Source organism: Cyprinodon variegatus, unplaced genomic scaffold (genome assembly GCF_000732505.1).
Source record: "Cyprinodon variegatus isolate N-32 unplaced genomic scaffold, C_variegatus-1.0 Scaffold26, whole genome shotgun sequence".
Lineage (NCBI taxonomy): Eukaryota > Metazoa > Chordata > Actinopteri > Cyprinodontiformes > Cyprinodontidae > Cyprinodon > Cyprinodon variegatus.
The window spans coordinates 1,078,199-1,092,491 of record NW_015150479.1 but is presented as its reverse complement, the minus strand read 5'-3'; the positions used below and the strand labels follow the sequence as shown (position 1 = coordinate 1,092,491).

Genomic DNA, 14,293 nt, shown 5'->3' with positions numbered 1-14,293 from the left:
ATTTAAGGCTTTATATGTGAGAAGGAGGATTTTAAATTCTAATCTGAATTTAACAGGAAGCCAATGAAGAGAAGCCAGGATAGGAGAGCTATGATCTCTCTTTTTAATTTTCATCAGAACTCTGGCTGCAGCATTTTGGATCAGCTGAAGGCTTTTAACTACAGTTTGTGGACTTCCTGATAGTATAGAATTACAATATTCCAGCCTTGAAGTAACAAATACATGGACTAGAATTCTAGAACCCTCATTGATATGGGATTTAAATAACGGGTCCTGATTAAAAATAACACCAACATGTTTTACTTTATTATCTGAGATCAATTTAATCCCATCCAAATGAAGTGACTGACTAATTAGCTTCTTTAAAGGCTCTGGTCCAAAGACTATAACTTCTTTTTTGTCTGCATTCAGAAAGCAGAAAGTTAAGAGTCATTCAGGTTTTTATGTCTTCAAGACATGCCTGTAATCTATGTAATGGGTTAGCTTCATCTGGATTTGTAGACAGATATAGCTGAGAATCATCAGCATAACAGTGGAAATTAATCCCATGCTGTCTAATAATTTTACCGATTGGGAGCATATATAAAGTAAAGAGAATTGATCCTAGCACTGATCACTGTGGTACTCAACAGGTAACCCTTACGCATGAGGAAGATTTATCATTAACGTCAGCAAACTGAAAGCGATCAGATAGATAAAATTTAAACCAGTCTAGTGCTGTTCCTTTGATTCCTACAAAATATTCAAGTCTTTCTAAAATAATATTATGGTCAAATGTATCAAATGCAGCACAGAGATCTAACAGGACAAGTATTGATACAAGTCCATTATCTGAGCCACTTTAACCAGAGCTGTTTCAGTGCTAGATGAGCTGTAAAGTCAGACTGAAACTCTTCCAAAAGGTTATTATGGTGTAAGTAGTCGCACACTTGTTTGGCAACTACTTTCTCGTGTATTTTAGCCACCACTCTCCAATACATAAGAATTAAATAACAATTCATTAATTTGATCCGACTGTAGCTTAACACCCTGTAGATGTTTTAACATGGAGATGGTACAGGGCCCAAAATTTGGTGAATACTGGTAACACAGAGAACTAGATTCCAAAGCTAAGCAAAAAATGAATTACTAAGGAATATATATATATCAGTCAAATATATAGGATTTCTAGTCATGTTTATGAAGAATAAAAGTTGCCAGAATGGTTGATGATTTTTTTATATTAAATATTTTCTGCATGTTGCAAGTTAGTTGGATACCATTGTAGGTACCAGATCTGCTTAGGTGGTCAGATCTACTCGTTCCATGAGCATGTCAACGATGTTACACTATATGTAACTGCTGAATTTTGCCACATTGACGTAAAACATTGTGGTTGCCCAGACAACGATAATAACATATTGCAGCATCCTTGTGCCGAGTCTGGAGCATCTGTCATGTTGGTGTGTCTAAGGATTGATAAATAACAAAACTGAAAATGGGTGCCATACAGTTTTTCTGAGTGGCATTGCTATATTGTGACGTCATTACCTAAGCAGATCTTACCACCCGAGCAGATCTGGTACCTACACCGTTCAGCTAGAAGGATTTATATTAGGGCATTTGGCAGGATTTAAACCTATAACAACCATAGCAAGTTGGTCTTTTACACCCAGGAGCAGCTCATTAACACCTTAAAAGCTGAAATAATACTTCCGCAAGTACCAGCTGAGTTAAAAAGGAGGAGTCGAAGTTGCAAAGCAGGAGCAAGGAGAGGGAGAGGAGCAACAAATTCAAGACATCTCTTCCATCAATCATTATAAGCCATTTAAGATCTAAGAACTCAAAGCCCTATAGCAAGAATCTAGAAAAAATATTGGTAATTTGGCATTATGTACTTTACAAAAATTTGGCTGCAAGATCATATCCTAGACTCCAGTGTCTCTGTCAAGTTTGCTGACCATATGACCATATGAACGGAGGTCTAAAGAAGTCTGAAAAACTCAAGTGAAGTGGCTTGGCAGTGCTTGTAAACAATATGATTCTGTCATCCATGACATGATGCCGTTAAGATTTTATCTCTGCAGCCCAGATATTGAACTGTTGGCAGTTGGTCCATATTATTTGCCCAGAGATTTCACCTGTGTTGTTTTCATAGCTGTTTACATTCCACATTCTGCTGGTGCTGATGCTCTGCTACACTGCTATCATTCCAATGGTTTGTTAGATGCTGTACAACAGAAAACAAAACCTTGCACTTGTTTGAAGAAAATGCCAAGGCAAGGCAAGTTTATTTGTATAGCACAATTCAGTAAAGTGCTTTACACAAGTTCATGAGGGCAGCAGGGAGAACAGTCCATGCTGGGGATTTGGGAGGTCATTTATAATGTTATGGGCTTGGGACACGCAGCCCTGGGATGAAATGTCTTTTATGGAGAGAAGAGAAGCACCGACGATCCTATCTGCAGTTCTCACTATGTTCTGTCATGGTTTTGGTTCTGTTCAAGTTTAATCTCTGAGTTTTCTTTGGTCTTGTTTCGATTTTTGTGTTCTAGTTATTTTTGATTGTATTTGAGTTCTTAGATATTTCTTGTTTGTTCTCTTGTGTCAGTCTCCTTTTTCCCTAGCTCCTTCATGGCTCTGTTCACACCTGCTCCCAATCTGGTAATTAGCCTGGTCTTTGTTTCTTTCTGCCATATATTCTCCTGCTGTTCATTCTGTCTTTGCTGGTTTTTCGTCATTTCTTTGCTCCCTTCTTGCTATGAGTATTTCTTGTTTTCAGCATTTTTTGAATTTTTGGGGATTTATGTTTTTGGATTTTTGCTCCTGTTTAACTTTTTGGATAATGAATCTACAAGCTACCTCTTTCAGTTTCAGTCTGCATTTGGGTCCTATCAAACCTCAACCCCCACTTGATAGTCTCCTCATCTTCTTCCAGGTTGTGGCATTGCAGACTCCACACCACACAGTGAGACAGCTGGTCAGAACGCTCTCTATGGTGCTTCTGTAGAAGGTCGTGAGGATGGGTTTGAGCAGTTGGGCTCTTCTCATCCTCTTTAGGAAGTACATGCGCTATTGTGCCCTTTTGACCACTGAGTTTGTGTTTACAGTCCAGGTGAGGGTGTCTGTGATGTGCATCCCCAGGAATTTGGTGTGGCTGACCACCTCTGCAGCTGAACTGTTGATGAGCAGTAGAGCGTGGTTAGGCCGGTTCTGCCTGAAGTTGACAACAAACTCCTTTGTTTTCTCCACATTCAGGATCAGCCTGTTTTCTTTGCACCAGTCCACCAGCTGCTCCACCTACTCTCTGTAGTCCTGCTCATTGTCGTCTCTGATGAAGCCCACCACTGCGACGTCATCTGCGAACTTCACGATGTGATTGGTGGTGAACCTAGGGACACAGTTGTGTGTTGTCAGGGTGAATAGAAGGGTGCTCAGGATGCAGCCCTGCAGGGAGCCTGTGTTTAGGGTGATGAGATCACAGGTGTTCTTTGCAGAGAGGTGGGTTGAAGCCCAGCTGTTCCAGTTTGCCCATCAGATGGTGTGGGATGACTGTGTTGAAAGCTGAACTGAAGTCCAGGAACAGCATCCGCTCGTGGGTGTCCTTCTCCTCCAGGTGTGCCAGGCTCAGGTGAAGAGCAGAGCATCCTTAGAGTAGCGGTTCCATCGGTAGGTGAACTGGAACGGGTCGATTGTTGGTGGAGACTGGAGACAATGTGTTCTTTAACCAGCCTTTCAAAGCACTGATGGGACAGGCCAGTAGCCATTGAGTGAGGTGACCTTAGGCTTTTTTCGAACCAGAATGATGGAAGCAGACTTAAAGCATGCTGGCACTATGGATTTGTCCAGCAAGGTGTTGAAAACTTCTGTGAGGACACCAGCCAGCTGATCTGCACACTCCTTGTACACCTGCCCAGGTATGTTTTTAGGCCTTGGGGCCTTTCTTGGATTGACTCTCGTGAGACTTTTCCTCACTTCATCTATGTCAAGGTTGAGTGCCTCCTCCCCCCTGTTGTGGAATGGCTTTTACTGCTGGAGTGCTGTTTAGTGCCTCAAACCTTCCAAAGAAGTTGCTCTGTTAATTTAGGAAGTGAGTGTTTGGTGCATCTACCGGGGGGAGGGTGTTTTGTAGTCTGTGCTCGCCTGTATGACTTGCCACATCCTACTGGTGTTGCTGGCATTGTGGAAGAGATCCTGGATTTCCTGGCTGTGGTTCTGCTTCACTGATCTAATGGCACAATTTAAATTGGCACACGCTGTCCTCAGTGCCTCACCCGACTTGAAAGCTGAGATCTGTGCTTTTAGTGATTTCCGAACCTCCCCATTCATACAGGGTCGCTGGTTTGCTAGGGTGGTGATGTTCTTTTTCATGCAGACGTCCTCAGTCATGACATACTTATCTATATTTAATATGTTGTCATAAGTTGCTGCAGTATTGAAGATTTTCCAATCAGAGCATTCAAAACAGTCTTGGTGTTTCACCATGGCACTCTCAGATTCTCCAGAAGTGAAGTGAAGAGTGAGAGATTAAATTGCAATAAGGCATTAAGTCCACACAGTATCAGCCCCAGAGTCCTCAAGGCCTGTGCAGAGCAGCTCTGAGGGATTCTGGAGCTTCTCCTCAACCCTAGCCTTACCCAGTAGAAAGTTCCAGTGTTGTGGATGATCTCCTTCCTTATTACGAAAGATCCTCAGTGACAGCAGACCTGTTCCGATGGCATTCCACATCATAAAGGTCTTAGAGAGACTTCCATAGGTCCACTTGAGCAGCAAAACAAGCAGCTGTTAGGGCCCCATTTAGTTGCTTATTGCTTATCAAAGTTGGAGTTAAAGCAATCCTTCGCCTTTTTTTTAACAAACTTGACTGGAGACAGAACTGGACTTCTATAAAAACCCACAGAGTATACTATATTTTCTAACAAAGCTTAGGTCCTTTAGCATTTGCAGCAAGATGATGCTTACTTACTATACTGTTGTGGGGAGTGTGATCTCCTCTCCAATCATCTGCTGGGATAATAGGATCAGAGCAAAATACTAAAAAAAAGGTCAAGAAGCAAATAAAGAGGACCTGCTCTGTTCTAGGAATTCCTCTTGAACCTGTGGAGATTATTACATAAGGAATTATTCTTTATAAAGTGAACGGTATGGAGAACAGTGAGCATCATGTTCAGAAGATTTTTAAACAACAACAGAGTGTCTTTAATCAGAGACTCCAGATCCGGCGTCAGACAGATTGCTTCAGAAGATCCTTCCTTTATAGATCTCAAAGAGAAATGGAAATGCTACCCATATGTGGGTACCCTATAGGGTCCTTTTCTTCAAATTGTTCTAGATGTTAATAGCTGAAGGGAGGATGTGTCGCAGTCTCTTTTGCACCAAACTGGGAAAGGCTTTGACTAAAGATGCTTTTTTTTTTCATTTCACAATCTTCTGAAGAGTATGATCATGCTTGTCCAAAGAATTAATCTTAGCTAATCTCCAGAAGAATTCTGGAATTTAAGAATACTGAGATTTAAGTCAGAATTCTGACCTTTTTTTCTATATTAAACTCAAATTAAATGAGAAATAAGTTAACTTTTTATTTTTTTCTACTGGCCATAATCTTCTTCCGCATAGGTGGAATCAACAATACTGAAGTGGAATATTTATGGCAAAGCAGTTAACAAGGGGATGATTACAAAACTTAAAAAGATAGGATGGATTGGATAGCTCATTCCTCTTATAAATAAATCTGTCTTTTGTAGAAAAATATATTTTATCTTTACTCAGGTGGTATTTAACTGATGTTAAAATTAGGTAAATCATCTGAAGCTTTAAAATATAAAAAGAAATAGCAAGAGAAAAAAATGTGAGGGGGCCATGAGGTAGTAACAAGGTTTAAATCAGGATTAACAGAAAATGTCAAACACTGACTGATGATTTCTACATAGCTAATCAATGTCAGACCACACCATGACCTAACAAGAACACAGCATCTTGTTGTATAACCTAAGGGACCTGCTATTTAAAAAAACATATTCAGCAGAAATTATTTAGAGGGTGGAGGCTTTTTGCAATTATCAAGAGTAAGCTGAGGCAAACCCTTTTGGGTTCTGTTTTGGGGGAAATACATCAGATAATGAGTGTCCAGCCCTTAAAATACATTCAGCCAAACTGCTGCTGTCAGAGGTAGTTAACTTCAGTTCCTCCTTGTTTTTTCTTGTCAGGCAAAATTCACATAAGTAAAAAGGTTTTGCTTTTTTATTTTAGGGTATCTATCTGTCTGTGTCAACTGGAATTTCTGTGCCCAGACATGGAATCATCACTAAATCTCTAATGAACGCATTTATTCTTGAATACTTAGTCTGTTTCTGTGTATACATAGTCCGGTGATTTGTGTAATGATCACAAACATGTCATAGTTGACCTTTCAAACCTATTAAACCATCTTTCACTAATACCTTAAAAATTATCCTTGCTGGATTTTAACACGTAGCTACAGCAGTCTCTTGTCCATACAGATTTTCTCCTAGAATCTTAAAAAAATATTAAAGAAGTTTTAAATTAATCTGTTTTGTTTTCTTAATTTAACTTCCTTGCTCACACGTTAGAAGAGGAGGAAGGCTCTGTATCTTATCTATACCTTGTTTTAATATTTCTTCTAACACTATGTTTATCTGAAGTAGAATAACTTAAATCCCATTTTCTGCGTTTGCTGTTTAATTTTTTAAAGTTGTCATTCCAAACTTGTTCTCTGATTGGCTGACCAGTCATGTGGAGGTCAGCTATGTCCAGAGAAGTAGACTAGAGTAACACATTAAAATTGTACAATCAGGACTGTACAAACTATTTTCAGCCAGTGCAAAGAAAGACCTTCTCTGTGTCATTTTGGCCATAATAACTGTCTTATTATGGCCAAATTTCTCTAATTAGAGAAACCTGGGGAAGAAAGATCTGATGACTTGCTGGTTCAGTGTTAAAATGCCTGAATTCCAGATGTTTTCCCTTTATTTCTTTTTTTGCCATTGAAAATATTAGAAGTTTGAGCTCATGTAAAACAGGCCTTCTTTGCACTTCAGATGGAGAGGTCATAAAAAAGCTTTGAAAGATCAGAAAATGTATTCGTCTTAGGAATACCAGTTAATTGCATATTATTCTTTAATTTGAACTTTGTTGCTACCTAATAAAATTTATCTTGAGCTTTTGCTAAATATAAAATGTATTCAATATATGGTTAAATTATAGACATTGTTATCTGCATTAAGGTTTTGGATCTAATAAAATCTACCTTGCTGAATTTAATTAATTTAATTTCAGTTCATTTCAGCTCAGCTTAAGTTCACCTTAGTTTTTTAAGTAGCTCCAAAAAACAACTTGTCTTCTCAAAGCTGGGGAAGATTCTCAGTCATCCAGGTCATACAGGAAAAAAAAAAGTAAAAAAAAAAAAAAAAACCACTGGACTTTGTTTTCCAAGTTTGAAGACATTTTGCTTCCCATGCGGAAAGTTTTTTCAATTCAAAATGTCTGGAGTAGCGTTGAGCTCCAGGCTTTATAGAGTAACCCAACAAAAGCCTTATTATGGCTTAGAAAACATGCAAATTGAACAAAAAACAGGTCCACCCCTTTGTAATGGGGAGTTGTTGAAGTCATTTTTGGCCTGGAAATAGTCAGAAAGTGGCCCATGCCTCTGTAATGGGGAGTCATTAGGGTCGTTGTTAGCCTGGCTTAACAGGCACAAGATTTTGACCACTTGCATAGCGATGAGGATTAATATAATAGTGGGTGCAATTTCTCAGACACCCGCACTACTCCAAGAGTGTCCTTCCCAAAATGGCATGCAATATGCTATCATCTTAATCCTCGTCACCATGTAAGTGGTCAAAAACATCGCGCCTGAGAAGCCAGGCCAGTCAACAAGTCTTCTAAGCCGTAACAAGGCTTTTGTTGGGTTACTCTATAAGCCTGGAACTCAACGCTACTCCAGACAATTTGAATCGAGAAAGCTTTTTGTTTGGGAAGTGAAACATATTCAAACTTGGAAAACAAAGTCTAGTTGTTTGTTTTTAACTTTTTTTTTTTTTAAGTTTTCTTTGCCAGGTTGGGTGGAGGGTAGAAGAGGACCCAGATACAGAGACTGAAGCTGAAGTGGTTTATGGCAGATTAAATAACAAAAAGGGTAACAGAAGCAAAAATCCACAAACATATATTAATAAAATCCAAAAATACTGAAAACCACAAAACTCACATGAAGAGTAAGAAATGACAAACACTGAATGAACACGGAATGAACAGTTGGTGTATATGTGGGAGACAGAAACAAAGACCAGGCTAATCAACAGATTGGGAGCAGGTGTGGACAGATGAATCTAGAAGGGAGCTAGGGAAGGAGACTGGTCAGATTGGTTTGTCTCATTGCCTTTTTCAAGGAAACTTTCAAAACATTTTATCTGAATAAAATGTTTCATATGTATAAAGAATTGCTAAAAAAAAAAAAAAAAAAACTGGTCGTTTGCAGTACAACAAAGTACAGCTCTTTGCAAAAAATACAAAGATCCAGTGTGGAGGGCTTAAAGAACCAGATGTTGTAGACACAAAAAACATAAAAACTGATGTTATAAATTTAGATACAGTGATAAATAAGTCCTTATTTTTTTATCACTTCTAGAGAACTGTTGTAAAATAGCTTTAAGAGCTTTTGAAAAATTTTAAGGCTTGACCAGACTTTGTATTTCCGATAGGAATATCAATGAGACTACATTTGAACCTAACAGCATTTTTTAGATTCCTGTTAGGCCAAAATATGCCTACTGTCACTAACTGGCATCAAACAATTAATCCATATAGATATTTTGTGCAATATTTAAATTCACAATCTATCTCTCAGCAAAATCATGATAATTGTACTCATTTAATTTTAAGTAAACATTCATGGGAGAAATATACAGCTTTTCTCATTGTCTATATCTATAAATTCATCTTCATCTCTTATCATATCTATAGATTCATCCTTTAGAGCTTATTTTAAATAACTAGCCTCTCTATTCTTCTTTCCAAGAAGTTATATATATATATATATATATATATATATATACATATATAGATGAACCTTGCAGTTAAAGCAGATCCAGAGTTAACATCACTATATTGTTTATGGAAGGTTTTCTGGAGGTTACTAAAACAAAGTATTATTCCTTCTTAATTTGTTAAGCAAAGCACCAGGATATAACATCCGAGAGATGACCTAGTATGCCACTGCTCTCCAGGGACAACATTAAGCCACCCCCCCACATGTTACCGCCAGCCAGTACATATTGCTCAAGCCCATAGCTGTACAAGTAAAAAAAAGTCACTTTAAGTAACTAAAATTTGTTTTTAACGAAACACAATGACAGGACATCCAGACTAACAGAGGAAAAGGGAAGCCCAAATGAATTGTATCCACAGCTGTTTCGCTCTTCTTCTCCTCTGCCCTGTCCCTTGGAGGTCACACTTCCTGCGTAACGTCAGAAAGTCAACACAGACACTGCTGCTTCTGCTGCTGCAGGGCCACAAATCTTCTCAAACGCTTCTCTATCCTTAGCCTTAACACATGTTTGTGTAAAATTCTGTCATGTTTGTTATAATAGTGCAGGGCAATCATAAGATGTAATGCTATAATTCTCTTGATGCCATCCAGCTGTATTCTGTAGACAGATTGACATGGGCGAGACACTGGGAGGCAGTCATGTTTTACCTTTTTATCTGTTCTGGTTCCCATGTCTACGTAAGTGGTAGTGTGCCTTAGATGCTTGCCTTTTATGGGTGTGCAAAGAGGAAAGACCTTCAGGAGTTAAAAAGCCATTGGGTTTTAATGTTAAGCAGCACACACTGGACTTAGTTTATGACAAGGAAGCCAAACATCTGGAGTCAGGGAACATCTTTACCTACTCAACTAATCATCTATGATTGCCAAAGCTGTGGGTTTTTTATGTTCACTCTAAAAGGAAAAAGCATAGGAAAAACGAGCATGCTTTCAATAACCTCAATCAGATTTTCTTATATGCCCAGTAAAACTTAGAGGAGCTGAACGGTCCAAGAATGACCTAAGATCACTGAGTGCACACAGATTTCCCTTCTTATTGTTATGGGAATAGCCACTCCAATAAAAATGGGCTTGAATACGCATGTGTGTGTATGTGGGGTCTCCAAGTGCGCATGTATGTATTACGCGGAGCATCTGCGTGAGAGCTTAGGAGGACTTATGCATGCTCTGCCTTGCCAGAAAATTTGAGGAAAACAAACAGTGTCTTTATTATAGTAATGAATATGCTTTGGGAAGCAAGTGGTTTAATTTTCCATAAACCTCCTCCCCCCAACAAAACACTCATAAAATACCAATGAAGGCTAAGGGAAACCTGTGACATTTCACTTTGTTGGCACCACATACTACAGACTTCCACTGCTGCTTGACCTTTGAACCCTCACCTCTAGAAAGTCATCGCACAAATATTAGCTTCAACCCATTTGTATTTTGTTTCTCCACAAAAAGAGTCATCTCAGTACAACAAAGTTTGACAAACATTTGAGTTGACACTGCCTCTTCGAGTTAAGGTCATGCGGATGATCAGATTTGTGCACATAGCGTATAAGTGGAGACATTCAAATTACCACTTTTGAAGAATAATACAAAAGCAGCAGAGGCTTTGCAGATGTTTTACTTTTTTATCCCTTCACTTTACACAGATTTTGTAACAAGTCAGGTTCGTCAGCATTTTCTCACTAGCAGCGATGCTCACTCTGAAATAACTTGCAAAAAGAAAGATATGCTTGCTTCCTAACAATTTATTGTGATGCTGTGCAGTTTTTAGGTGCAGTGGAGAGTATGAGCACTCTTATCATCGGCTATTGTTCAACAGGTTTTGTAGCCACAGCATTCAGGTCAGGTGATGCACACCTGAAACAAAGAGCTTACTGTGCTGCTTCCACCTCACTGATTCACCAATGTGAAGTTGGAGAGCAACACCGTTATCTTACACTATATATTTGCATAGTAGAGGTCGGATACAACACTGGGCTTTCTGTGTTTCTCGGTGCAGTAAAGACGACCAGACCAACGAATTTGCAGATATTGTGATCTGCAGGCTAACTTACATGTAGGAGAATTACAACTGCCTTGGTGTTTATCAAAGTAAACAAAGGCTTTAAAGAATTATTGTTCTATATGGGACACATTTTTAATCAAACCATTTGCATAATTTTAAGTGTTATTATTATTATTATTATTATTATTATTATTATTATTATTATTATTAGTCCTAGCTTGCCATGTGTGCATGTAAAAACATGACAGGTGTCACTAATTAATGCATTACTTAATTTATCTTTTAAAGGAAGTAATTAGATCATGTAGTGATGCAGTCCTGTTTTAATCAAGGTTATCATACTGTGAAGCTTCTGTACTGACTTTTGTCTACAGCAGACTAAACAAGGCGCTGGCTTTGTTAGCCGTCACAAAGCATAACTGTACAATTAACTTTCCACGTTGAGTCGGTCTCATATAATAGGGTGAATCAAAAAGGTTATAAAGATAAAATGATGCCAAAATTATGTCATGAATCATGGTTTCTACATCTGAGGGCTGACTGCGATATTAAACACAATCAGATCCATTAGGTTGTGGGAGCGGGCTCCAAAATGAAGGGTCAAATAAGAGAAAGAAAATATTTCCTATCCGTACAGTTCCAAAACACATAAAAGTAAAACTATACTCCCTCATTTACTCTGCAGTCTTGTTTCTTAAGCTGCAGTACGAGGAGAATTAAATCGAATGAGATTTAGGTGGAAGTTGGAAGAGATAGGAATTGTTTGCAATGTAAACATGAACAGACTTTAAGTTTTATGTTTTTTTTTTTTTCTGGCACAATTGGTCTTTATTTTTAAAGGGAGCTGACAGGAAAAGAGTTTAAGAGAGATGGGGTAAACATAAAGCAAAAACAGGCAGGGACTTTCTTCTGTAAAATGACATCCATTGGCTTAAATGATGATGTTGACATAGGTTATATAAATTTCTATTACATTGTATGCGCTGCAAAGACCTATTGTATTTGACATTTGTAATACAATAGTGGGTTTGTTGGAAGTAAACAAAACCTTAGTGGTGAAACGCTAACAGTTTGTCAGATGGATACACTTTAAACCAAAACCACATTAGCAGACAGAGCTTCTCAGAAGGAAAACTTTGAGGTTAATGTGGACATTTCGTGATGTTGACTGATGCTGCTGGCAGTGCAGGTTCACCTGTTGATCTACAATAGCTCAGTCTGCTTTATAAGTCAGATTGAATAAGTAGTTTTAAGTAAATCAACATTCTTTAGGTGGGAAGTCAGAAATAGCTCAGTTTAATTTAAAAATATTTAATCAGAACCAAAGAGAAATAAAATGTCTTTGCAACTCATATTATTAAAGATTTTTCAAAATAAATCCCCTTTGATTTGCTGACATTAAAGATAAAATAAATGTTCTACTACACATCGCCGAAAAGCCACTCTAGTCAGCTTCTTAACCCACTCTGACACCTTTATCATCCCAATTCCCAATAGGGATGATAAACCACTAATGAGTTCAAACAGTTATTTTTTTACTGACCGGCAAGAAAACCAATGCATTTAAGGCTAGTTTAGATAAGTAAGACTTTCTGACTTCTGTTAGATAACCTTTTTTATACAAACAAAACCTTTATCTCGTAGCCTATCAACTTTTAAAAGAATTTTTGTTAATTGGCAAAGTACAATAAACTGTAGAAGCCTTTTTTTACTGTTGGTTTAAAAAAAAACAGTTAATATAGAATTACAAGCAAAACACTTTTTTATTCACTGATTTTGTACTTAATATAAGAAAAGCTTAAAAAGCCTTGTCCTTCACCAACTTGTATTGGCACAAATAAACAGAAAGGCAGCAAGAGAGAAAAACAATTTTCACCTGTGACTGTTAAATCAAAGAAAACAAAAAATTTTAAACAAGATGAGGTGAGGCACTTTTAATTTAAAAAAAATCCTATGTTTTGTCTGTATTCATCAAAGAGAGAGTCACACTGCCACATGGAGACGATTAAAACACTCCAAACTGTATTAAACACCAGCTGGGTTGTTTCTTCTCCACTCAAAATTTTTGTGGGACTGCAGCACAATTTGGAGCTGAACTATATATAGAGGACTATATACCAGCAGCGTCTGATGGCAGCACCCTGCAGCCTGAAAGTCACACCGGCATGATTTTTGGGAGGGGGGGAAGTCCTTGAGCTCCTCTGTCAGTGCGAGGCATTGCAGTGACAAGTTTGCTGATGAGGTTGGTGACTGGGAAGTCGCACTGCACAACCCCACTCCTCGGCTAAATAAGACTATATTTAAGACACACAGCATGAGAGTACTTTCACTCCAGTGTTTGCATGCCCATACATGCAGGCATGGACAATAACATCCACTCGCATGCTGTATGCACATACTTGCACGTGCAGGTACACAAGTTGTGATACATGAGTACAAACATACTTCTGGGATGTTTTGCCTTTGGGTTTTATAGACTGGACATTGGTCACTCATGTGTCAGTGTTACTCTATCAGAAATGTAACAAAGACACTGTACTGTTGAAACACATTGTAGTTTTTGATAAGAGTTTTCTTAATGAAAAGGATTGGAAAGCAAAGCAGCTCACCTGAAGTCCTTCAGAAATATCCAGGGGGATTATTCATCCGCCTCTCTTGTCAAGTGTCCCCCTGAGCGTTTGTAAGAGTCCCAAGTAGTGAAAACACCAAACAAACAAAAGTATCCGATGTGCATCTCATACACAGCCAGGCTCACTCTGCTGCTCACTGATGCTCTCTAAAACAAGGAGGGAGCTTTGCTCACAGCTGCCAGGTCTGTAGCCAATAACATCAGATTGCTTTCCTCTTCTTGGCCTATCGTGTGCCTCTCATGCTCCAGCCTCTCCCCCCTCCTCCTCTTCCTCCACCTTCTCCTTCTCCTACTGCAGCTGCTTGGAGTTCACCATCAAAAGTGCTGCAACATTTACAGGTTAAACAATATAACCTTTGTGCAAGCGAGCTATAATAAGACAAGAGGAGGCAAGGATACTAATGGGTGATTTTTACGATTTCATGTTTCTTTTTAAAGATATGATTTATTCAATCATCTTAAACTAGTTTAAGTTAAAAATATGTTCTTCCTTCTTAATGTTAGCACTGACAGATCCCCTGTTTACTAACTGCTGGCATCAAACAAAATAAGTAAGGGATTATATCACAGACAGGATAATAGAGGATTATGTTTGGAAACAGCAGAATTACAGAAATACAGCTCA

The 14,293-nt window shown here is 38.4% G+C and overlaps 1 protein-coding gene across 1 annotated transcript in view; it reads right to left on the bottom strand.

Moving 5' to 3' along the window:
* pde4d (phosphodiesterase 4D) overlaps nucleotides 1-13,773 on the bottom strand; it is a 274,671-nt gene extending 260,898 nt beyond the window's left edge. The window contains exon 1 of the mRNA XM_015395955.1: nucleotides 13,649-13,773. The gene's annotated coding sequence lies outside the window, so the exon portion shown is untranslated. The remainder of the gene's footprint in view (nucleotides 1-13,648) is intronic.
* Between the last annotated feature and the right edge of the window lie 520 nt (nucleotides 13,774-14,293).